We start from the raw sequence: 24,025 nt of genomic DNA on the forward strand, positions 1-24,025 counted from the left end.
TTAAAGACTGTGCACACTCCTGAGTCCAGCACTGGGTGTGTTTTCATGGGATGTTAGCAATGGTTTACACTGAAGGAAGCATTTGGTCCAACCCCCTCACTTGGAAGACGAGGAAACAAGCTCAGAAGGTAACTGCTCTGTGCAAGGCCTCTCAGCATTTCAGGGAAAGAGCTGCCACCACACCTAGGGCTCTGCCAGCCAGCATGGTGCTCTTGTCCTACTGTGTCAAGAGCTGAAATCTACTCACCCCCATCATGCAAAAGAATTATAACCCATTTTGTGAAAAGGCTGAATCAGAGTACCTACCCATGGTCTGTGACCTCCCAATCAGATTCAACACAAAGATGAGAGAATTGTAAGTACTAACCAGGCACTGAAACTTAGAGGTGATTTCTAACCATGGGCAGGACAAGGGAAAGTTCGACTTGGGTGGCTGGAGACATCAGTAACTTCAAGCAGAATACTGTCCAGACTCTGAATTAGGGTACCTGGGGGTTTGATCATAAAATCTTCCCAAAGCTCTAATCCATACCCAGGACTCTTTCTTCAAGTGGTAAACAATCTAGAATCTCCCCCAATAAGATAAATCACCCAGAAAATTGTTTTTTATGACTGTAACTCCTTACACGTCAGAATAATGAATTATCTGTGACACCTCAGCAGTGGAAGTAGGTTTGTTGTAGGAATTCCAATGTGTTTGCTATGAACTCCAGACCAGAAAAGCATACCAGGGGTGAGGGAAGGTCAGGGAGAAACAGGGAATGAGAGGTGGCCACCCTCCCGCCCCCCTCTGGCAACTCAGGGTGGAAAAGGGGGAACAAACAAGGACACTGGAGAAGAGGGCTGGGAAATAGCAGGCTTGCCAAAAAAGACAAAAGTCTACAGTGGACCTAACACCAAATTTCATGTACCTGCTCTCTGACAGTGCCGCTACTGCCTCCAAAGCCATTCTCCCTGCTCCTGCCGCAGCTCCTGCAAACCTCGTTCCCCAGCTGCCAGAGCCCTTGCCCTGGGCAGGCGTGTAGGGCAGGCAGGGTTTCTATGAGCAGAGACACTCCTTGCAGAAGGAACACCAACACAAAGCATCTTGCTCTCCTTTCAGGCAACGAGTACTTGAGTTTGGGGGTGGCACACAGCTGGAGCAGAGAGCAGTTAGGGAATCAGGTGGGCAAGTGTAAGAGGTCCTGGAGGCTGAGTGTGGTCACTAAGGAGGCAGACCATGGGGAGGTGTGGAATATTCTAACCTGGGGTGGGCGAGGGTTGCCCTTGTTAGAAGGAGAAGGTTTGGAAACAGCTAAGTGTCCATCGATGAATATGGATAAAGAAAATGTGGTATGTATACATATATACATAGAGAGAGGGAATGGAATATTGTTAAGTCATAAAAAAGAAAGAAATCTTGCCATGTGCAACAACATGGATGAACCTTGAGGACATTATTCTAAGTGAAATAAGCCAGAGAAAGACAAATAGTGTATGATCTCTGTTATATATGGAATCTAAGAAAACAAAACAAAACTGGAATCAGGTGGGAAGTGCAGATGGTCTGGATCTATCATAGATACAGGGAACAGACTGATGGTTGCCTGAGGCAGGGAATGGAGGGTGGGTGACATGGGTGAAGAGGGTCGAAACATGCAAATTTCAGTTATAAGATAATGAGTCCTGGGGGCGTAATGCACAACATGGGGACTATAGTTAATAATACTGATCGTGTATTTGAAAGTTGCTAAAAGATACATGTATCAAGTCATTATGTTGTACACCTAAAACTAATACAGTGTTGTATGTCAGTTAGATCTCACTTAAAACATATATATAATTTTAAAGAAAAGAAAAGAAAGAGAAGGATCCCAGCAGAGGCCACTGCTGCCAATGTTAATGTTCAAGTCCATGGTCTGCAGTGGGCGGTGGAGCCTCCCAGGTGCCGACGGGCAGGAGAGGCTTGGCAGCTTCCAGGTGAAGCCTGGGGAAGAAAACGGTGAGGACACGGACCCTCAGCTTGGCCTCCTGCCTGTCTCTCCATCATCTGTTCCCCTCTTCCCCTGATCCCGTGATATTACTGAGCAACAGCAGAGCTCAGAGCACTTGGCATCCCCAAATTATCTTACGTGTCCTCAATATAACCCTAAGAGGATGATTACTGTCCCCATCTTTCAGATAGGGAGACTGAGACTGACAGAGTTTACAGGCCTGTCTTGAGTCACATAACAGGCAAGTGCTGGAGCCACATTTGCCCTCGAGTCTAGGTGACTCCACACCTGGGCTGAGCACGGAAGTGATCTGCAAACTCTTGCCCAACACTGTAAGCCAGCCTGATGCTATGACTGCCCTTTAGCTCTCGTGAGGCACAATGTTTCTGATTCTGATGCTTCTGCGCTTCTCCCACAGGTATGCATGAGACATCTCTGGGCATGGAGAAGCAGAGCCACTTTCTTGTAAGGCCTCCTGGCCAAAGGTACAATCTGTTCTCCGAGGCTGGACACCAAGCAACAATGTTCCACTTAAGCAAGAGGGCCCCCCTCCCCTGCACCCCCGACCCCAGCCGAGAGCAGAAGGACCTTTGGCTGTTCCGTCACCTCAGGGAGTTCAATCACACTCACTTCTCTGTTAGAGTTAAGATTCAGCCCTTCATATAGCAGATCATAGGGCTTCACATAATTATGCAGCACCCATTAGATCAAATCTCATTCAAGAACTCTATAGAGACCGCTCATGGTTCTCTTAGACTGGAAATTTGCTAAAATTAATCCTTCCAAGGCTACAGAAATTAAATGGAGCTGGTCTATCTCTCTGAAGAAGAGGGCTCAGTAAGCTTTCAGGCTCTAAAGATAGCAAGGAAAGGGGGGACCTGTCATGCCCACACCATGCCACTTTCCGGCCCCACCCACCCCAGCCTTCTCCACTTCTGCCCATGGTCTTCATGGCACACATCTTGGAATTTAGTTACGGGGGTTTTCTTCCAGCGGGTAGATGTTTGATGTGGTTGGGTGAGTGAAATGGAAGAATAATTGCCACATTAACACGTACTTCTTTGTAATACAACAGAATGTGAAACATAGCTTTGTTGCACAGAATTCCCCTTTAAAATGGAATTTTGCAACCTCTGGAGCATTTAAAATGTTGACACAAAGCAACTTATTACTTGTTTTGTAAAGCTGTGTCCCCAGTGTTCAGAACCTTGTAATACCTGGTGGTGGTATTAACTTTTCATTTGCCTCTGGCCTATCCCAGGTTCAAGGATGCCCAGTTAGCCTCTCTCATTAGCTCATCATATTCTAGATATTTTGAGTACATATAGCTCTCTCTCTCTAGAGCATCTCCCCTCCTGACCTGTAAGCTTGTGAATTCCTGCAGGACTCATTTCTGTCTCCACTGTTCCCCATAATCCTCTTCCACACCCCCTCTGTATCCTAACATGGGGCAGATGTCAGTCCATGGTATCGTCTCCAAGTTACAAAGGAAAGGGAAGCACAAGATGCTATGTGGCCAATTCAGTTACTCAGTTAATTCGGGGCAGGACAGTTTGTGTTACTCCATTACTCCACACTGCCTCTCAAAGCCAATGGGCAGCAAAGAGGTGGGGGCTGAGCCTGCACATTTAAAATCCATCAACGACGCAGTCACTGGCAGACATCAGTGAAGGCCCATGTGTAACTGCCAGTCACACAAGAAACGGCTCTAGCAGGGTCCAGGCCCAGGGGCTTGCATTTCCCTAGGTCAGCCCAACTCTGTAGTATAAACCCACACCCCCTCCCTCTCCATATTTATTTCTTTTATGATACAATTTTCAATCTCATTTCTAACCTCAAATCCAAATACTAAGAAACCTTCCTTTACTTGGCCCTGAAACTGAAACCCAGTTCTGTACTTTTGTTCTCTTCAAACCTCTTTATTCTTCAATAATAAAAATGCCATATTTCATCCCAGAACAGGCTGCATGCCAAAATAAATAGCACCTTGGATTTCCTTGAAAAGAATGCTTGGCTCAAAGCACAGCCTATTGCCATGAGAATTCTTGGAGAACTCAACCTTACGAAGTCAAATATTTAGCAAGGTAGTGCACAAAACAGCGATCCTGTCAATGCCTGCATGATCCCTTGCAAAAACAAAGCACCTTTTCCAAAAAAGGGGAAAAAATACCTGTACCTCGTGCCGATCATGCTGATCCTGCCAAAATGATGAGAGCTTCCCAGTTCCCCATTCTGGCGCCCATGCCTCCAAGGGTAAATGTCCCCTGTGCTAAGCAGCAGCAGGCACCTGCCAGCACTGAGAGGACTGGAGTGCACACACCTGGAGAGGGGAGATGCACCCCTGAAAAAGATTCTGCCAACGAGTTCTCCAGTCGGCTCACTTCCCAGACACAGGAAACAAAGAGATAACTCATGTTCAATAAATGACACATTAACACAATCACATTAACTTCATTCCCACATTTTTTTTCTGTAAGTGTCTGTCATTTTTGCCTGCATTGCAGCAGCTGAATCTGAGCTTCAAGAAGAAAAGTGTCGGGAGGAAAGCTGTGACCACCTTCTCTTCACTTGACATCCTCCCCCTGCCGTAGCCCAGGGCGGGGAGAGAGCAAGGCTCCAGACGAGCTGACTGAGTTCAGCACAGCAGCTCTGGCTTCCCAGCTGCTGAAGGACATGGTCAGGTGATCCGTGACCTTGCTGGAAAAGCAAATAGCGACTTCCTTTTTGTTCTGGGGAGAGAGGAGTGAGGTCAGAAGCAATTCAATGCTCAATAAGCTGACACTGGATCTTGCAGAAAGAGGAAGAAAGCTCAAATACTTCCATTGGAAAGTTAGTTCCCAGAGCTGCCACCACACTGGAGGGGCACATCTAAGGACACTGAAACAGCACACACCTTCCTCACCTGACTCCCCCAAATCTAGGTGCTCGCTTGGGGGTCATAATTATGTGTTTCCTTCTTCCTCCCTGCAGCTGATGCAGCTCGTTAATAAAGTTGCTCCTAATGAAGACACAGTTCCTTAGGAGCTGAAACCTGCTGGTGTTGCATCTCTTTCTTCCTGACTCCACTTTAGAAATTTCCTCCTCTACACACTTCCCAGGGTCCCACAAGCATGCAAAGCTGTGAGCAATCCCCAGACCTCTCCCTGCTCTGATCCTTCAGTGACTGGAAGTCTGTCGGAGGCAGAGCAGGAAGAAGCAATGACCAGTGAAATGCCAGGGCCAGACTCGCAGCCCCTGCTTCTGGCCACTCGCTCTACCTTCTGATGCCTGGAGCACCAGAAGGCATGCCATTCTTGCCGAAAGAGGAAAAGCAGGAAAGTACCTCCTATACGGACCCAGCCCTGGGCAGGGTTCTAACTGCCACAAGCACCAGAGCCAGAGAGAAGGCAGCTGCGGAGCAGGGAGGGCTCAGGGTGTCCCAGGCAGGTGCAGCTCTGTGGAGCAGAGGTAGGAGTGAGGCACTGGCTCCCTGAACCCCACTCCCCTGCTGGGCCTGAAGGAGATAGGGGGGCTGGGGGCTGTCCAAAATGGGCATATCCTGACCACAGGCTCAGCAAAAGGATCAGGGGGAGCTTGTCCCCTCCACCTTCTGTGGCTCTAGCCAAGCAAGGCATCCTAGGAAATGAAGCCCCATCAGTAAGACGTGTGGAAGCTGCTCTGACCACCACAGGCCCTATCTGTTGAGATGTGCTTTCAAAGGCCGGGCAGATCCCCATCTCACCTTTGCTGACATGGATGCCAGAGCTGAGCGTCACTGTGAAGTGCTGCCTGCACCCAGCCCAGGACACTTGGAAGGCACTTCACGCTCCGGCTCCCACCTCCCTGCACCCAGCTTACAGCAGCCCGATGGGTACAGGCATCTGCATTGTACAGGTGAAGAAAAGGAGAGACAGATGGTCTAAGGGACTTCCCTTGGCTCACCCAGGACTGAATCTGGATTGCAATGAGGAATTCTGCATTCTTCTCATTACCCTGGATTTTATTCCTTATCTTCCTTGGAAGATTCTAGAGCACCTTGCTCAAGAGGGAGGTACTGAGACTTACTGAAAGACATGGGACAATGTGGTGGAGAAGGCTACGGACTGCCAACATTCACTTCTCTCAACTGCTAAGGGTATTTTTCTGTGTTAATTGAGTACACAGACCAAACCATCAGAGTAAAACAAAATCAGACATAGACCTTGAACTCTGAGGTTATATAAAAAAATATACTGAGGAGCAAACTGCCTCTCTGATGGATTTAAAATGGTCATTGACCAATCCCTCTCAACTGGCTAGAGAGTGGTTAGAGGCATGTGACATTTCAGCAGGAAGCTGAGTGAAATACAGCTCTCCATTTTACCAGGCCCCATGACTTCCCAGCCACCCACTCTCCCCTCTGATTTATCTATGTGATGAAGATAGCATTCTCTTTTCCTCCCCCAAGACAAACTCTTCCTTATCTAAGATAAAAAGGTGCAAGGCTTACTTCCATAGCTGTGCTGTTCTTGTAAGACCCAACATTCTTCTGAGAATTTGGCCAGTTCCTGCCTGTCCCCAGGCCCCCCTTGCATCCCCTTCCTGCTTCCCCTGCTCCTGTCCTCTGCTATGGCAGGTGTCACTCAGCTTCTAATCGCTGCTGCTGTGTCTCTCCAACCAACAGCATCATGGGCTGGGTGCTTTGTAGAGTTTGTGAAAATGAGTTTATCCACAGTACTGATGGCTCCAAACACAAGTGGCTCCTCCAGACACTTGCATAAGCACCCGTGGAGCCCCTCTGCTTTCCAGGCTCCAGGTCGCTCATCAGATTTAAAAAGACAGCAGAATGAAGGAAGGAAACGTGAGCCCCCAGCGGTGTCACTGATCAACTTGGCTCAGGTGTCAGGACAGAAGATGCACAGGAAAAAAAGACACACACACACCCCTAAATGAGTTTCCCTTACTTCTTCAGACCTGGTTCTGGAGAGAAGTAGGACTTACAGTTGTCTGGGCTCCACATGGGATTTGAGATGCTGGGCTGGGCTCCACGCTGACTGCCTATGTCTTTAAGAGGAAGACAGATTCTGGTTCTTCATGTCTTTCTAACTTACCAAGTGCACTCATCTAACCACCGTCAAGCAGGAAGGTGAGCAGGACAGGGAATGTTACCTTCCATTTTCCAGATGAGAAAACAAGGTTGGTTCCCAAGGTTACAAAGCTAAAAGAGGCGAAACCTCAACTCAAATCTAGATTTTCTGTCTCCCAGTCTAATGCTCTTACCTCCAAATCACACAGGCTGAACTGGGCATGCAGATAATGCAAGAGCACCAGTACCAGTATGGAAGCTTCAGTGCTGGTGCTGTTCGGGAAGAGGTGACCTTAGCTTCAGGGAAGGTCTTGTGGGAATCCACACAATTTTCTCTAGGGAAACTGTGCTTTCGGGGATCCCCTCTATGGCCTCTGGCCCTTTCCATATCTGGGACACTGCCACGCCCCCACACCTAAGCCTCATTCAGACATGCATCTTAAGATCAGAAGCCAACTTCACGTTACCACCAAGCCACCCAGGAAATACCGTGGACCAAACATATTTATACACAAGAATTTTTTTGACGAGGATCATTTGGCTGAGGGGAGGTTTGAATCCTTTTTGCAATTTAGAAACCTCCAACTTCTATGGCCCAGGTCACTTCTGTCTCACAATGGGAAAAAGTGGATGTCCAAGTCAGGCAAGGTGGGCACTCCACAAGAGGGAAAGAGATGGAACTATCTTAAGAATGTGCCTTTTATCTGTAGTGGTCCCTTAGGCGTCTGCACTTTGCTCAGGAAGGTCAGCTATTTGGCACTCTGTGATTATACAGGGCTGAGGAGGGGCGAGCTCATTAGTAAACGCTCTGCTCCAACAGCCTCTCAGAGGGCATGGGTTACAGCCACAGCCACACTGATGGAATGCATCTTAAATGGATGGAGAAAGAAGCCATGCTTATGAGACCTGTGGGTGTAGCAGTCCAGGGAATCAGTCCTGCAAAGCAGATGAAAATTCCTCAGGGAGGAACAAGGCTATTTGCAGGGAGAGAAGACTGCACTAACCAGGGGAAAATGCTCCTTGGAGAAGTAGAAAGGCATCAGGGCCACAGGGAAAATGACCTCCATTCTTCATGCCTCCCTTCATTTAGATCTTTCTAGAACATGATCAGTCCTTGGCTCAAACACACTGTAGATTCAAGACGCCAATCAATAGGCAAATAAGGAAGGGGCATGAACAGGCAATTCAGAAAAGAAGAAACACCCATGGTTAATATTAGAAAAATGTTTAACCTCATGAATTAATAATAAAAAAGATGCTAGAAGAACATTGAAATGCCATACTCTTCATTTGCCCTACACTGTGTCAGGCACTCTAGGTCTTCCAAGCACTATCCAGTTTAATTCCCACAATAACCCTATGAAGTGCTATTTTATTTCCACTACACACAGCTGAAGCTCAGCGCGATTGCCCAGGTGCTGATAGTGTCAGTATCAAGATTCAAATCCAGCTAATGTGCTGCTCTTAACCATGGTACAACACAGACTCTCTGACATCTTAGAAAACAAATTTAAAGAAAGATCCTGAGCGTTGATAAGAGGGTGATGAGAAGATGGCAACAGAGCCAGGCGGCTGGAGCCCAGAGAGGAGCTGCACATCCAACACATGCCCGGGGCCTCCCTGTGCACTGCCTGCAAGTTCAGCAGCACTGGCATAGTTTGTGCAAGTGCAAAGGTGACTTCAAGGTCAAGCACAACAAAATGGAACAGTGAAGTCAGAAGATGCAAAAGCTCACAGTGACATGTGATTTCTTGGTCTAAAAAGTCATCCCTTTTATGACATATTCTTGGAAAATAAAAAATAAAATATTTGGGGAGCAAAGGTGGGAAATCACCACAATCCTATCACCTCATTACAATTAGTTTCGTGTCCACCTATTTTGCATATTTTAACATAATTGAAGAGGAAGCTCTGTGGTGATTCAGGGCTTAGGCTCCAAGTCAAGGAGCCATGGCTGGAATCCCAGCTCTGCCGCTGATTGACTGTGCCTCAGCTGCCTCACTTATATAACAGGGACAGTAATACACTCCACACATCACAGATCTGTCAGGAGGATTTAATAAGATGATTAGACATGTCAACCATTCAGAATAGAGGCTACCATATAGTCTGTGTTCAATAAATAATAAATACATTAGCTATTAATATAATAATATATATTCATGTCTGTCTTTAAAATTCTATCACATAGCCATTTAAAAAATATAATACCTGTGGTATAATGATTACTATAAATGGCTATGCAAGACCCCCTATCTTAGACCTTATTTTCCAAACTCACTTTCTCCTCATGATTAAGGCTATTCTATTTCATGATTAACTCTTCCTTCAATACTATCAAATCAGCCAGCCTGCCAGGCAAGCCTCAAGGGCAGGTCTCTGGGAAAATCTCAGTTCTAGGGGACTCTGGAACCCAGCAGCCATATATGACAATGAATGGTTAAGAACATGGACTTTGAGGTAAATCAGACCAGTCTCAAATCCTGACTGTGTGTCTTTGAGTAAATTTCCTTACTCAAGAAGAGCCCAGCTCAGTACACAGTTGTGAGAACTGCATGAGATTACATGTGTGAAGTCTTGTGTCAATGCTCAGTATGTAATAAACACTCAATAAATGTTAGCTATGATTACTTTTTAAAACCCACCGTGTTTTAAGCAAGGGAAGAGCAAGGATAGTGTTTGTTTTATTTAGCTCCCTATTCCTAACAGCTGGCATGGTAAGAGCTCAACAAAAATGTGTTGAATCAATGAATAAATACATGGATGAATGGATGGAATGTAGAGACTGTTATAGAGCTGGAGGGGATTTTTTGGCAGCTTTATTTATATATGATCTACATAACATAAAAATTTACCCACATAAATTGTATGATTCAATAGTTGTAGTCTATCCAGGGAATTGTTCCCAAATTCAATGTTGTGGAGATTTTCTCAATGTTTTCTTCTAAGAGTTTTAGAGTGTTAGCTCTTCAGTTTCCGACTTTGATCTGTTTTGAGGTTATGTTTGTATATAGTTTAAGATAAAGGTCCAGCTTCATTCTTTTGCATATGAATATACAGTTTTCCCAGCACCATTTGTTGAAAAGACCACAATCTAATTTTAGGACATTTTCATCATCCCAAAAAGAAACAAGGGATTTCATTTTTATAAGAAACTAGGACCGTAAGTGACTTATTGAGAGTTTATAAACTTTGGCATTCATAAACAAAAATTAGTTCATTACAAGAGTTCACTCAGAACATTCTCTGTTCCATAAAGAAGTGTGACTTCCATCCCTCATTGAAAAACACTGCAAAGCTTCTGCGTATGCACTCAGGCCAAGAGCTAGAATTCTTGCAATTCTTAGGACGGGTGCTTTGTTATTAGTGCAGAAGACATTTGTCATGTTTTTTGGGCTACCCCAGCACTTTGTGAACACCCTTCCTATGTTTGAATTATTTCCTTCCTTAGAGTTCCACCTCCCCAAGATCGAAACTAGGATTTACAGTGTCAGCCCCCTTTGGAGCTATGACTCAGTTGCGGGACCTGTGCTCAGCAGGAAGAGGTGTCCAGGACAGACTTCAAATTGGAAGAAAGTGCCCTGGAAAAGGAAAGGTTGCAGGAAGTGATTCTGGGAGGGTAGTGGAGGGACTTGACATCCTTTAACAAATTCCTCCTCTATGTAAGCTTGCTGGAATCAGTTCTGTGTTCACAGATATCACCCTTGACTGCTAACAATGCACCATTAACAATGGCTTGGTTTTTTTTATTGCTCCTCTTCTATTAATTTACATTATATGTAGAATTACTCTTCATTAGTTTCTGTTGATTGTTTTGTTCTGAGCATTTGCTGCATGACCATTCTGATTATTTTTCTCTTTCCCTTTCATCCTTTGTTATTCCAAATTCTTTCCCACTGAAAAGTGGGAATGAGTGGGCTCAGTGGGCCACAGGTCTTTTCATTGGTGGAACCGGGCCACAGTCAAAAGAGCTTGGGATCCACGATGTGGAGTTAACCAAGGCATTCAGCCTCACCTCCTCCCTCCTGGGTCACTTCAGTGACAGCACCTCAAAGGCAGGCACAGACACCTGCCCCCCAGCCCCACCAACAGCGGGTGACCCTGTGCCCACCCTCGTTAAGCAGCTCCCTCTCCCAGCATCACTGTCCTTGGTCAGGATCCAGTAGAAGCATTCGCAGGCATCAGCCTGGCTGCAGAGCTCCAGCTGCAGGTGCAGACACTCAAGGGCTTGTGTGGGCCATGGCATCTGCCTTCTGGGTTGGGAGGAAAATTTTTCTTGGCACAGCCTGCACATTCAGGAAAGTCAGTTAAACCAAACTGAGCCTGATAAGTAATCTCCAGACACCTGGGTGGGGCTAGTGATGTATCCAGATTTTTCAGGCAAGTTGGAAGGCTTTTGATTATGGTTTCACAAGACCCCACCTGCCCCTCTAGGAAGCACAGTGTAAAGAGGAGCGGGCACTTGTGATGTGGTCAAGGATGATGAGCACTCAGCTTCCGCAGCATGTGGTTGCAGGAAGGTTGAGTATCATTGGAGATGAAACAGAGAGAGGCAGTGAGAGAAGACAGGCTCTAGAAACTTTTATCAACTTCAACTTCTACTTGAGATAGGATTTGTTGCCAATATGCCTCCTGGCAAATACAAAGGAAGATCATGTATGTTCTATTTGGGTTTCGTTTTGTTTTAAAGTGGGTAAAGTCACTAAGAAAAGGGACCTCTGAAATACACATCCTATGTTTGTATCACCCCACAGCAGCTTAAGGGGTCACAAAACGGACATTTGGAGCATAGCACAAGCAGACTTGTATTAGTTAACTCTACTAAAAAATAACATTTTAAGAAGATGCTCACATCTTTTCTTCTGGCCAGATCATGAGGCTTTTTCAAGTCAAGGCCCCACTTTCACACTTCCGGTAATATTTTAGGGCACCAGCCTAGGGCCTTACAGATGGCAAGTGGCCAATCAGTCCCGCTGATTATCTACTGTTGGTAACAGAGAAACATAAAGCAGGACACTGGACACTATCGTCATTTATAATGGGAAAGCTGAAGCTCAATGGCTTGCCCATACTGTACAGCAGGGCCAAGGTCAGGTCTGCTTTCTGGACCCCTGATCCGGTGCTTTTCTTTGCAAACCTCATGCTGATGGCACTGGTCTGCAGTACACTATGGAGGATACCAGACTGATGGTTTCTTTGAAAACACAGTGTCGTTAGCATCCCCAGTTTAAACATGGGATAATAGTGTTATTATAAAATACCTGGAGAACTGTGGGTACACTATTGGTGACCTTTGCCTACAACCTCTGTTTATAGGGAAGGTATGATACACAGCAATAGGAATAGCCACAAAGTCAGTTAAGCACTTACTCTGTGCTAAGTCCTTTACCCATCCTTACTCAGCCCTGGATAGTATTGTCACGACTCCCCTGTAAACAGTCAAAGGTGGCCACCTCATGAATCAGCCTCAGCTCAGTCCTTGTGTTCAAAGAAGCAGCAGTGAAATAGGAAAATATGAATTGGAGGCCCTCCAAAACCTCACTTCAGTCTCTAGAGAAAACACCAAAGGGGAAGTGCATTCTTAGCACAAGGCAAAAGTCGTAAAATTTTCCTTTCCTATCTCTGCTGTCCTCAGTATCTATTGCCAGCAAAGCAACTGCTCCAGAGGCAGTGTGTCTGTTCTCCAATCTCTTCTGCAAACTCTTCCACCTGGTAATTCATTCCCTCACCTCCCTCACCTCTGGCATCTACTCACCTATCCTCTGCCAGTCCCTCTCTACCCTCATCACTGAGAATCCCAATATTGGCTCCATTTGTCCAGTGCTTTCTCATCACTGGCTGACCCCAAAATGCATAATAATGGAGGGGCAGCAGCCAAGAAAACTACGCCAGAAATTTTCTTAGAAGGGATTTACTTGAAGGATCTAGAGGAAATAAATTCATTTGAATACTCAATATTCAAAACCATATTTGCAAACAAATTCATTCTTATTTATAGATGGATTGCATATGCAAAAAATGTTGTTTATATTTTAATAATCATCTGATATTTAAAGAGCATGGCTGGTAATGGGATTTAATGTTAAGACCATTTCTTTCCTAAATCTTTCTATGGTTCCTTCTCTTTCTATTTAAAATGAACTGGCAACTTGCTTCATAGACAGTTTTAAATACTCATGGGTTTACGTTTTTATTATCCCTGTCACACCCATTTTTCAGATTAGGAAACTTAGTCATAAGAACAACAATAATAGTGAATAGTTATATTGTCATATTAATAATTATTATTAGTCAGACATGTCCAATAGTCTATAAATGATGACTTACTTAATTTCACTATGACCCTATTAGGTAGGTGCCATTATATCCTCTTCACATATGACAGGTTCCATAGTAGTAAGTGGCAGGGTTGTTATTCAGATTGAAGTGTTGTGTCTGACTCTAGCTATCAGACTCTCAACCACAGTCTTCTCTGCCTTTCAGGTTCTAGCTCTGTAACTGTCTGTGAAACAAGCTGCCAGTGCAGTTTAAATAGAAAGACAAGGAACCACAGAAAGATTTAGCAAAGGAATGAGTCTTCGCATTAAATCCCATCACCAGCCATGTTTTTTAAATATCAGGTGATTATTGAAATATAAACATTTTTTGGTAGGCAATCCATCTATAAATAAGATGAGTTTATTTGCAAAGGACTAGACTAAGAAGTGCAGTAACTTTCTAATTAACTTAAAGTTTTTTAATCAATACAACACAATTACTTTTCAAATAATCTTTGAGAGTTCCAAGAAGTCTTGAGACATTTACTTGCTGTTTAACCAGATAGCAGCATTTGGGTTACCCACATATCAACTTTAGAGAAAATGCTCTTTGCAGATCTAGCATGCTGTCAAAATTTCCATGAGAAAGACATATTTTCAGGCTAGACACAAGGGTTTTAGGTTACAAATTCATGTGTCCCTTTTGGGTAGTGGGGGTGAAGGAAGTACAGGAGTGGCTAACGCAGGGGTCCATGACTCCTACCTCATATACATTGGGAGAAAGATGTATCTCCCTGAAATGAGGCCCTTTCCCCAAAAGCTGAGGGATGTGCTGCCAGTGACTCCATGGGGGACCCAACCCAGCCATTAGATGCCCCTAATGGCTCTTGCAGATGTAAACCACGGGCCCAGGAGAAGGAGATGGGCCAGATTCCAGAAGGATCTGGAAACCCAGCAATCAGGAATAGAGCCCAAAGGGGACAAGGACTGTCTGCCTGGTGCCTAGTACAGGGCTGACCCATAGCAGTGCTCCTTAAAGATTCAGTGGTTGAAAAAATTAATGGAGAGATTAATAGATTCATGAATATTTTGAAGGCAGCAACTGATTTGGAATTGATGGGCAGGATGTATTGGAGTGGGAAAGTTATTTTCATCTCTGGACTTTTCTTCTTTAAAAAGGGAGCAGTTCAAAATAGAAGAACAACAGGAATATTTCCCTTGGAGCTCAGCCAGTGCACACAATGCCTCCTTTTCTTCCCAAGGCAGAAGTCATTTGGGGCCCAGCCCCTGGGTGGGTGTATGAAGCATGGAGCCTGCCCAACATATTTACCCGCTTGTGCTCTGGAGCACAAAGCCCCCTGTCTGCCAAGCCCAACACAAATGCCTCCTTTACTGCAGCCTCGGCCACATGCGGTTCGCTTCTGAAAACTTCCCTCCAGGGCCAAAATGAGGAGGCACTTGTGGCTACTTCTTGCCTCTACTGTTTGGAGACAAGAGACAGTGATGCTTCTCAACCATTCAGTCACCTTTGCAGGCCACGAGGCATGAAATTAAACAGCGCAGCAGGTTGAAGGAAGCAAGGGGAGCCTTTTCTGTTCAAAGATCAGCCACTATGAATGGTGTTTAATCAGCCACTTATCAGAAATTATTGTTCAGGCACAGGGTTGGGTTCTGTGGATTCATGGATGTATAAGACAGAGAGCAAAGACCTTTTAAGGAACTCACGGTCACAAATGGGAGGCAGAGACCTAAACAAGGACACATAGTGTCACAGAAGTGGGCAAAGGCATTATGGACGACCAGGAAAGCATCATTGCTGGGGTGTTTGATCTGGGTTTTGAAGGATGGTAAAAGTTTGCCAGGCTGACTGGGAAAACAGCTGTGTAGCTCGGAGATGAAAACCTCAGAGATGGGCTTGAGGAATGACTAGCAAACTAGGCCAAGAGTGCAGGGTAGGGGCAGAGAATGGGGAAGGCTGAGGCTACAGGTCATTTTATTCTGCAGAGAGTAAGAACTCAGCAATTCTTCAGCAGGGGAGGAACCAAATGAGAGCTGGGTTTTGGATACAACTCTGGTTTCAATGAGTAGGGGGAATTGGGGGTGTCCCCAAAGCCTGGCCATTGGTAGATAATACATATTTATAGAATGAATAACTAATTTCAAGAAGGAAGAGAGAGAAGTAAGTCTGACAAGGCATCTGGCCAGACTTAATGCTTTTCACTAACTGCTCCTTTTATGTATTTTTTTCTTTTAAAAGAACAGCAGCTTTTCTTCTCCTTTATTGAAGCATCACAAATGTATATAATCTGAGAATGCAGGCATAATTACATAATATCTTAAACCACTGGCAGTTCCTGAATGTTGGCTTTGTCTTCCAGAGTAATTTTGTCAGCAGCTTGACTGCCGGGTCAGTCCCTCCTGGGCTCCCTCTGCACTGCCCAGCAGTATCTATCACGTGCAGAGCACACAGTAGGCCTCAGGTAAGCAGAACCATGGAACAGATTCAAGGAGCATAAGCTCTGGACAGGCTCTTGTAATACACTGGTCCAACTCTCTCATTTTTCATATGGGAAGACTGAGACCCAGAGAAAGGGAAACATACGTCTTATCTAAAGATGTGCTCACAGTCTACACTTATGTTGTTGCATTTCACAGTGGGGATCTGGGCTCAGTCAAGACTTTCAGGTGCTAACACCAAGGGCCAAGGCACAGACTCTGAAATAAGCCAGCAATGAGCCTGGATAATGGCAGGGTAAATAGAACACCAACACACCAACAATACAGGCACAGAAGAATGTGTTCATGAACCTACATGGTATTCAGCTTCCAATGCTTATTCAATTCTGAAAACCGCCAGCCTGTCACTAGAGGTGCTAGAGGCAGGAGGGCAGAGCGGCTCTCCTACTAGGGCTCTGGACTAAGGCGGGTCTGGTTTGCATCTGAACTCTGCCACTTACCAGTTGTGTGTTTAGCAAGTTCCCTGAACTCTCGCATTCTCAGTGTCCACATTCATAAAGCAGGAAAAACACAATTTCCTCCTTATTGGGTTGTACAGATTAATTGGAATGAAGCATAGAAAATATTTATCACAGTGCCTGAAGTGGGAATTGAATGGTGATAAACCAGAAAGTAAATAAGAAAGAAACAGCAGGACTTGACCATCAAGGGGATTCATTGATTATTCAACCTTTGGTTACTGAACCTTAGTTCAGCGCTAGATCAGGGAGGAGAGGGAGGGGTCAAAACTCTAGGGTTTCAAAGGGTAACTAGAGCTGGGGAGACAACTAAGTTAACAAAACCAGGAAGGAAAAGAGATTTGGCTTTCCTGGTCATGCTGCACACCAAACTAGGCGCTCACCCACAGAGAGGGGTTATCCAGAGAGAGTGGCCCAGCTGACTGCTGAAAAGGTGAGCCTGGGATGGGGAGAAACTCGGAGACATAGAGATGTAGATTCTAGAGTCATCCATATCAGCGTGGTCACTGAAGAGATGTGGGTGGAGAGAAGCAAGAGTGAGCAGAGGGAGAGTGTGAGGAAAACTCCAGAAGAGTCCCATGTGGGGAGCAGATGAGAAAGAAGAGTTGGGGTGGCTTGCAGCCCAGAAATCCAAAGGGGGCAAGTTTTGAGAAAACTAGTGAGGACTGGGTTCAATTTTAATAGAATAGAGAAAAGATACCAAGGGTTGACAAAATGGTAGGAGAAGCAGGTACAAGGCTACTCTTTGCCACTTCAGTACAAGCCACTGAGAGCTATGCTGGTCTCAGGAGAAACTGCAGAGACTCTAGCCTGGGTTGAGGTCCTCAAAAGCCAACTGCCCACTCAAGGGAGCGGTTTACAACATCCACTGACACTCACTGTGTGATCAGAGGGCTACGGAACACTCTGCCCTCACCACCATACCACCCAAGTCAAGCCAGGGAGGGAAGCCAAGGACACCATTCCTCCAGGGAATTCAGAACATAGAGAACTCGCCTAGAAAGCAAACGATCTAGGGAAAGGTCACAGTGTCCATGCTCTCCCAGAGCCAGGGCAGGGTTCCCAGTCCCCTCCCACCCAGATTTCACATCCAAGCAGCTGGGTTGGAGGAGCAGGGTCCCCTCACTTTCCCCTTCCCCTCCCTAGTCATCCTCTGTCTCTTTCCTAGCGACTCACCCAGAGCTTTCCCCCACCCTCGCCTCCCAGGGGCTTCTGATCCCCAGCGCAGGGTAACTCAGAACACCAGGCTTTCAGTGACAGCCTTGGGCAGGCATTTTAGCTGGCTAACTCCTGAACAAACCAGTACGATAGGATCTTTTACCTTATTTTAAAGCCAAGAAAATGAAGTTCAAAATCATTTTATAATTAGAAAAGAAAAAAAATCTTAAAACAAAAAGAGACCACATGACTTAAATATACAAAATATTTTTTAAAAAACCTAATAAGAACCAGGACTAGAGAACTGACCAAACAATCCTACACTCTTAGAAAGAAAAGAACAAGCTCATTTTATTGACTCCTCATTCTGTGCCCGTGCTTTTTGTGCACCATCTCACTTCAACCTTGGGGTGACCTTACAATGCATCTCTTAGTATCCCCACTTTATAGATAAGAAAAGGGGACAGGGAGGTGGTGGGACCTAATTGGAGCCCAGGGCTGCCATTCATCACAAGGCCACAGTGGGGGGGGTTGCAGGTTCCACTTGGAGTAATGTAACACATTTGCATTTGAACAAAGCTCTCTGGAGAAGACAACCATAATCCAGAGGAATGACTCTAATGCGGAGAATTTGAGGCCTCAGCTCTGCCAGTGGGGAGAGTTCTCAGGGCAAGAGTCTTTTGGCACCACCAGGCATCACCCAAAGGCAGCCACCCACATGCCTGGGTAACACAGGGCTCCATTCAGCAGCTGGCAAAGCTGAGGACATGGGGATAGAGTGAGAGGGAAGGAAGCAAGGTCTTCCGGCCAGCCCCATGGCAGGCACAAGAGTGGGGCAACGGCAGAAGAATGCGACTTCAAGTTCTCCACAAACGGCCCCTCACCCCAAAATATCAGCTGCTTAACAGTGCGGAAGAGACATTTGAAGCACTAGTCAGGGCTGGACAGTGTGCTCGTGCAAGAGGCCTGGGGTCTTTTCCAACTCAGTCGCTCACCCCTCTGCCACCAGGGCCTCTTCGCTCCTCGGTGTCCTCCACTGTGACCAGTGAGGTTTCCTAGAGACAAGCTCTAGGTGATGGGACCCAGAACAGGTGCCAGGAATATGCAATGGAGTCCTGCAAAGAGGATCGGAGGATCCAGTTCATTTGGTTTAATCAAGGTGCTCCTGAAAAGGACTCCTGGACTCCTTGACTGATCATGCCCTGAGCACTGGGCTGGGAAGAGGGAGCTCACACCCAGAAGGGACAGCCTCACATGTGCATTCATGAACTCTTGTAGGCCAGAGCCCACAGCAGCAAGGACTGCTGCCTGCAGACCATATTGAGGGGTCCAGGGAAGCCCTCCAAGGGGAGCCCATGGGTGAAGAACATGGGGATGAGTGTCCAGCATAAGAGAATGGAGGCATTCAGGTGGGAAGAACTGTGCAAACCGGCACTGAAGCACCAGAGAGAGAACATGCACATCAGGAAAGAGGCACCGTCGCCTCCATTCCTCAGCTATGAAAACTGAGGCTCGGCATGGCCATAGCCAGGTGGCAGAGCTGGAGTTAGAGCCCAGTTCTTCCTGACTCCCTAATAACTCTTAATTTGCATCCCATCCTCACTTCTGCTGCATGTGCACCTGAGAGTGGACCCAGGGTGGAGAGGGGAAGGGAGGAGGTGTGAGGATGGCAAGAGGCTGCAGGGAAGGATGGGGAAGACAGGGATGGATACCAAGTACTTTCTCACTACATCAAAAACAGCAGCTGTGGTTTTCCAAACAGACTCTTGTGCATTTGCCTATGGTGGTTTTTAAGAGCACAGCCTTCTAGAATCAGCCAGACCTGGGCTGAGCTCTTGGCTTCGCCATTTAATACCTCTGTGACCTACAGCAAGTATTTAACCTCTTAGAACGTTGCTCTACTCACCAGGACAACAGGAATAAGAACAGCCATACCTTACTGGGTTGTTGGTGAAGATTAATAACTGTTGTATTGAAAGGGCATGGCACTGTGTCTGGCATAGGTTAAACTTCCAATAAAAGGTAGAAAAACCAACCACTGTTCTAAAGTTGCTCCAGTGGACTCTTCTCTTCCCAAGCTTCCTCCTCAAACTCAACATCTGGCAGGTTCTTCCACATCCTCGCTGACTCCCTCCCTCCTCCCGTCTGCCTCCTTTGCCTTCCTTCCATTTCAGAACCCACTTCAAAGCTACTTCTCCTTCTTAAGATGCTAGCTTGCATTTGATCACGTGCTTCATCAATTAGTCTGTGGAACCTCCTTAACCTCTCAGCAATACAGCGTCCACTCTGGTTGTTTCAATGGTCTGGTTTACATGGGATCAGCCAAGCAATCAACACAGGGACTGGTGGGTTTGTGGGCTGATAGGAATTACCTAACCAGTTGCCCATGTGTGCCTGCAGTTTGTAAATTAACCTCTGGTATACATCAAAACCTTCTACCCCAACCGCAAATTATGTGCTCTTGCAAATTTGCCAAACTATTAAATGAAATTTACTACTGCTCAAGAATGTCTTGTGCTAATTAGGCAGAGATAGATGGGTATATGAAGGATTAGGGTGAGTGAGGGTGGGAAATTGGGTACTAAAGCCTACACACTTCCTGTCAGGGGTCCTTAACCCTTTCAGTGCATGGACTCCTTTTGGCAGGTGGATGAAGCCTATGGACCTTCTCTCAGAACATTTAAAAATATAAAATACATAGCTTAGCTTGACTACAAAAAAAACCCAATTACATTGAAATATAATTATTAGATACTTTAAAAACAGAGTGTATAATATGGTAATAGATGTTCTTTATTAATGCATTAAATAATAAGCCCTAGTTGTGGGTATAATAACAGCTATAATTTCAAAGCTGCAATGGGCATAAATCACAGTTCAAGATATCTGCAGCAGCTGAAATATGATATCAAAATATGTCATTTCTATTGGCGACAATATTGCAGGTACTGCAAATACACTGTGGTTTGTTGCCTATATCATCATAATCAAAGAAAATGCTAAGTAAAGATGTTATTTTTTTCCCCACCCAAGTTCACAAACTCTTCTGAATTCTATACACAGGCCCCTTGGGGCTATTAAACCCCAGTTAAGAATCTCTATTATTAGGTCCTTTACAATCTCTATTAGGTCCTTTACAATATGGGCTGGGCATATTCCTGAGTTCCAGCTCACATCACCTCCTTCTTGAGGAATCTCCACACACAGCCCTTCCTGCCCCAAAGGTCAAGTTCTGTACACACGACCAGAGGCCCTCTGCCCTCCCCTCCCCTCCCATCTAACTGGCCCAGGGAGGAAGCCTGCCTCAGTAGCAACCCCCACCGAAGCCAGAAGACCAGAGACCATCCAGGACACGGCCTGGGGAGAAAGGCTCAGCCTTCAGAGCACCGAGCTCAGACAACAGGATCCTCTGGAATCTGGACTCAGTGACAAGGGAGAGGTTCATGTGGTAGTGGGGTGAGGGAGGTCGGTGGGCAGTGCTGAGCTGAGCTGATGGCATCAAAGTGAAGACCACTGACAGGCTGCACCAACAGGAAAGCCTCGAACTCAGAACCCTCTCCACCCGAGGGTGCCTGCCCTCCTCCCTGGTCTGTGCTGAGATATCAGTGCTGCATTTTAGGGCTCCTCACCCTCTTCCTTAGAATCAGCTTAAGGCTCACCCTGTTTTGTGTACCACAAGAACCCTAAGTTGGTACTAACAACCGCATTTTACAGATGAGGAAGCTGTAATTCAGTAAACTTGAATCATCTGCTCTGGCTCACAGGGCTAGGTAATGGGGAAGCCATTTTCCCTTTCTTACCCTTCTGTACTTGAGGAGCAGAGAGGTGATGGCTGCAATATTTATTTAAAATCACACAAATGATACATGAACAAAATCTCTTAAAAAACTCGAACATTGATGATGAAATGCCTCCCTAATAAATGTAGACCCTGACCACATATTCAGTCACTACCCAACTTGACATTCTTGGTCTTTTAAACCTTTCCCCGGGAGTGGAGTGGCTACATTTTCCAAGACAGAAGAGAGCAACATGGTAAGGAGCAGCCGAGGAGCACAGCACCTGGAAACGCTCAGCGCTGCTGCTTGGTGCCCTGCTACAAAAACCAAAATTGATTTCACTGAGAGCTGGCGTCTCTGGTTTCTGGGCAGAAATCAGGCTGTGGAGGGAAATTGGCACCGAGGGCTGTTCTTTTATCTTTGCATGGAGCAAATTCTCCCCAATGTCATATTTCTCTGCCCCCTTATCACTTGACATCAGAGCAACAAACTAGAAATACATACCAAAGGAGATATAAAGGATCCTTCCAGCAGAGGGGGGAAAGCCACAGCCCCATTAAAAAGCATATACCCAGCCAGTACATCTTATTTACTTTGGGGGAAAAATAATGGGGAAAGGGATGGGAATTGGGATTTATGTTTCCTCCCACGATGCCTGCATCCCTGGAAAGCTATCTGAGGGGCAGAGCCCGGGCTCAGGGCCCTGAAGCAACAGTGAGGTGGTCCTTTTGAAAACAGACTTTTTTCTCTTGGAGAAAGAACATTCAGCCAGCTTCTTCAGACACCACCAATCTATAACTGCCTGCATATCACATTAACCATCTACTTGAAATCTTGGGGCAGCATTTATTTTATCCTGGAAACAGACAGACCTATTTTTAGCAGGGGGCCCCTCTTCTTTCCTTGAATCCTACTTTGAAATATTTTTCATGGAGTCTGGAAACTGTTCATAGAAAGGCCTATTAGAAGCCTCGTTAGAGTAAACTCTGGGTCTGGGAGATTAGCATTCTGAGGCACAGATAGGTTAGGGGTCTAGCTGTAAATCACACAGCTGGTTAGCAACAGATCTAGGCTCCAATTCCCAGTCGCCCTAACCTCCAAGCTTGCACCTTTTCCCAGATACTCTACTACAGAGTAGCACAAAGTGGTTAGGCATCTGACCTCCAAAGACAGAGCTCTGTCAATCCCAGTCCATCATTTATCAGTTCCATTAGCTCTGGGCAAGTCACTGAGCCTCTCCAAGTCTCATTTGCCTCATCTCTACATCTGGGGTTATGAATGTAACTATCTGTAGGATTATTGCAAGGATTCCATGTGCCAGGCCTGCCACACATGATCCCTGTTACTATATAGTACTGCTCTTGCTTCACCTGCAGAAGTGGGTGACTCTGTCATCTAAAATGTGATAATTGTATCTGCACAACTGCCCAGAGATAAGCAAGAAAAGACTGTTGTCAAACCCACTATACAGTTAAGAAAACTGAGTCCCTCACAGAGATGACATAACTTGAATGAGATCAGAGTTTTAAAAATGAGTATATTCTCAGCTTTAAGAAGGCCTAACTGACCCCTTACCACACCTCCCAAGGTATGGGTTGAATTTGAAATAAAGGCTACTTTTTCCTTCCCCACCGCAGAGCAGAACCATGTGTGTGTCACTGACTTACACATGACCCTCCCTTACAAACTGGAATCAGCATTGTGCCTGGTACAAAGCAGAGACTCAATACAGTTTTGACGAATGAGTGAATTACTGAGTGAACGAAAAGCCTGATCTGAAGATAAGAAGGTCCTGCTTGGCCCAGAAGCCTGAAGTAGGTGTCTTGTTGCAGAAAGCAGAAGGCAGGCAGACAAGATTGCCAGTGGCAGCAATAAGAACTCCATTCTCTTCATTCATTCCCATGTAGCCTATTCTATGGGGAAGAACCTTTTGACAGGACCAAGGGCTGAGCCCCTGATCTCAATGATCATGTCTGGAGTGTTTCCAAACCGGGTCCACATGGCTCAATCCTGGACCCAGAAGAAAACTGTGAAGCACACATAACCTTCCTCCAGCTAAAACAGATGTAATAATGCTGCAGGCAAGGGGCAGCCCATCTATCTTCCTAATTGTCAATTCTACTCATAATAAGATTTTTCTCCCTGTCACACCTTAGGCTGCTACTGAACTGAAGCAAAACCAAGATATCCATCTCCCAGCCATGAGCGGTGGCCTTCACAAGGAGCAGGGATGAAAGGAGGCTGCTTGGCTAAGAGAAGCAGAGGGAGCTGGAAGGAGCCCTGGATTAGGCATCAGGAGCTGGGAGGGTTGGGGGTGCAATGCTCTTAACCAGCTGTGGGTGCTTAGGCAGTCACTGCACTTTGCTGAGCCTCTGTTTCCTGCAAAATTAAAGTCCAAAGCTCTGGAAATGGGGCCAGCGGGGGAGGGGATGGCTGTGAATCACATGATATCGTATGCAAGATATGTTATGTTAGATATCCAGGAGCTATCCATAATTTTCATTAGAATCTAGAAGATACATGTAAGGCTTGCCTCCCCCATAAAAAATAGTTTAGAAATAATAGACTGGATGGTTTTCATCCAGTAAACATTTATTGAGTACCTTCTATGTGGCTTTCTCTGTGCTAGGAACTGAGACCCAAATATAAAGCAGGAGAGTCCTGCTTTATCATGCTCAGTGAAGACATTGTGTTTGCTGTGACAGAAGCACATCCAAGAGGCTTTGGAAACAAAGAAAAGGCAGCATTTGACTCTAGTTAGGAAAGGCCTTTGGGAAGGAGGGGGACCTTAAGTTAAATGCTGAAGTGAAAAGCTGAGCCCGCATTCACTGGTGAACAA

At 45.8% G+C, this 24,025-nt stretch overlaps 1 protein-coding gene across 2 annotated transcripts in view; it reads right to left on the reverse strand.

Moving 5' to 3' along the window:
• Positions 1–24,025, reverse strand: part of KANK4 (KN motif and ankyrin repeat domains 4) — a 66,326-nt gene that overhangs the window by 39,950 nt on the left and 2,351 nt on the right. The window contains exon 2 of one of the 2 annotated variants that reach the window (XM_073234048.1): positions 4,150–4,293. The exons of the other annotated variant lie outside the window; for it this stretch is intronic. The gene's annotated coding sequence lies outside the window, so the exon portion shown is untranslated. The remainder of the gene's footprint in view (positions 1–4,149; positions 4,294–24,025) is intronic. 2 annotated transcript variants of the gene reach the window in all.

This window comes from Manis javanica, chromosome 4 (assembly GCF_040802235.1).
Source record: "Manis javanica isolate MJ-LG chromosome 4, MJ_LKY, whole genome shotgun sequence".
NCBI lineage: Eukaryota > Metazoa > Chordata > Mammalia > Pholidota > Manidae > Manis > Manis javanica.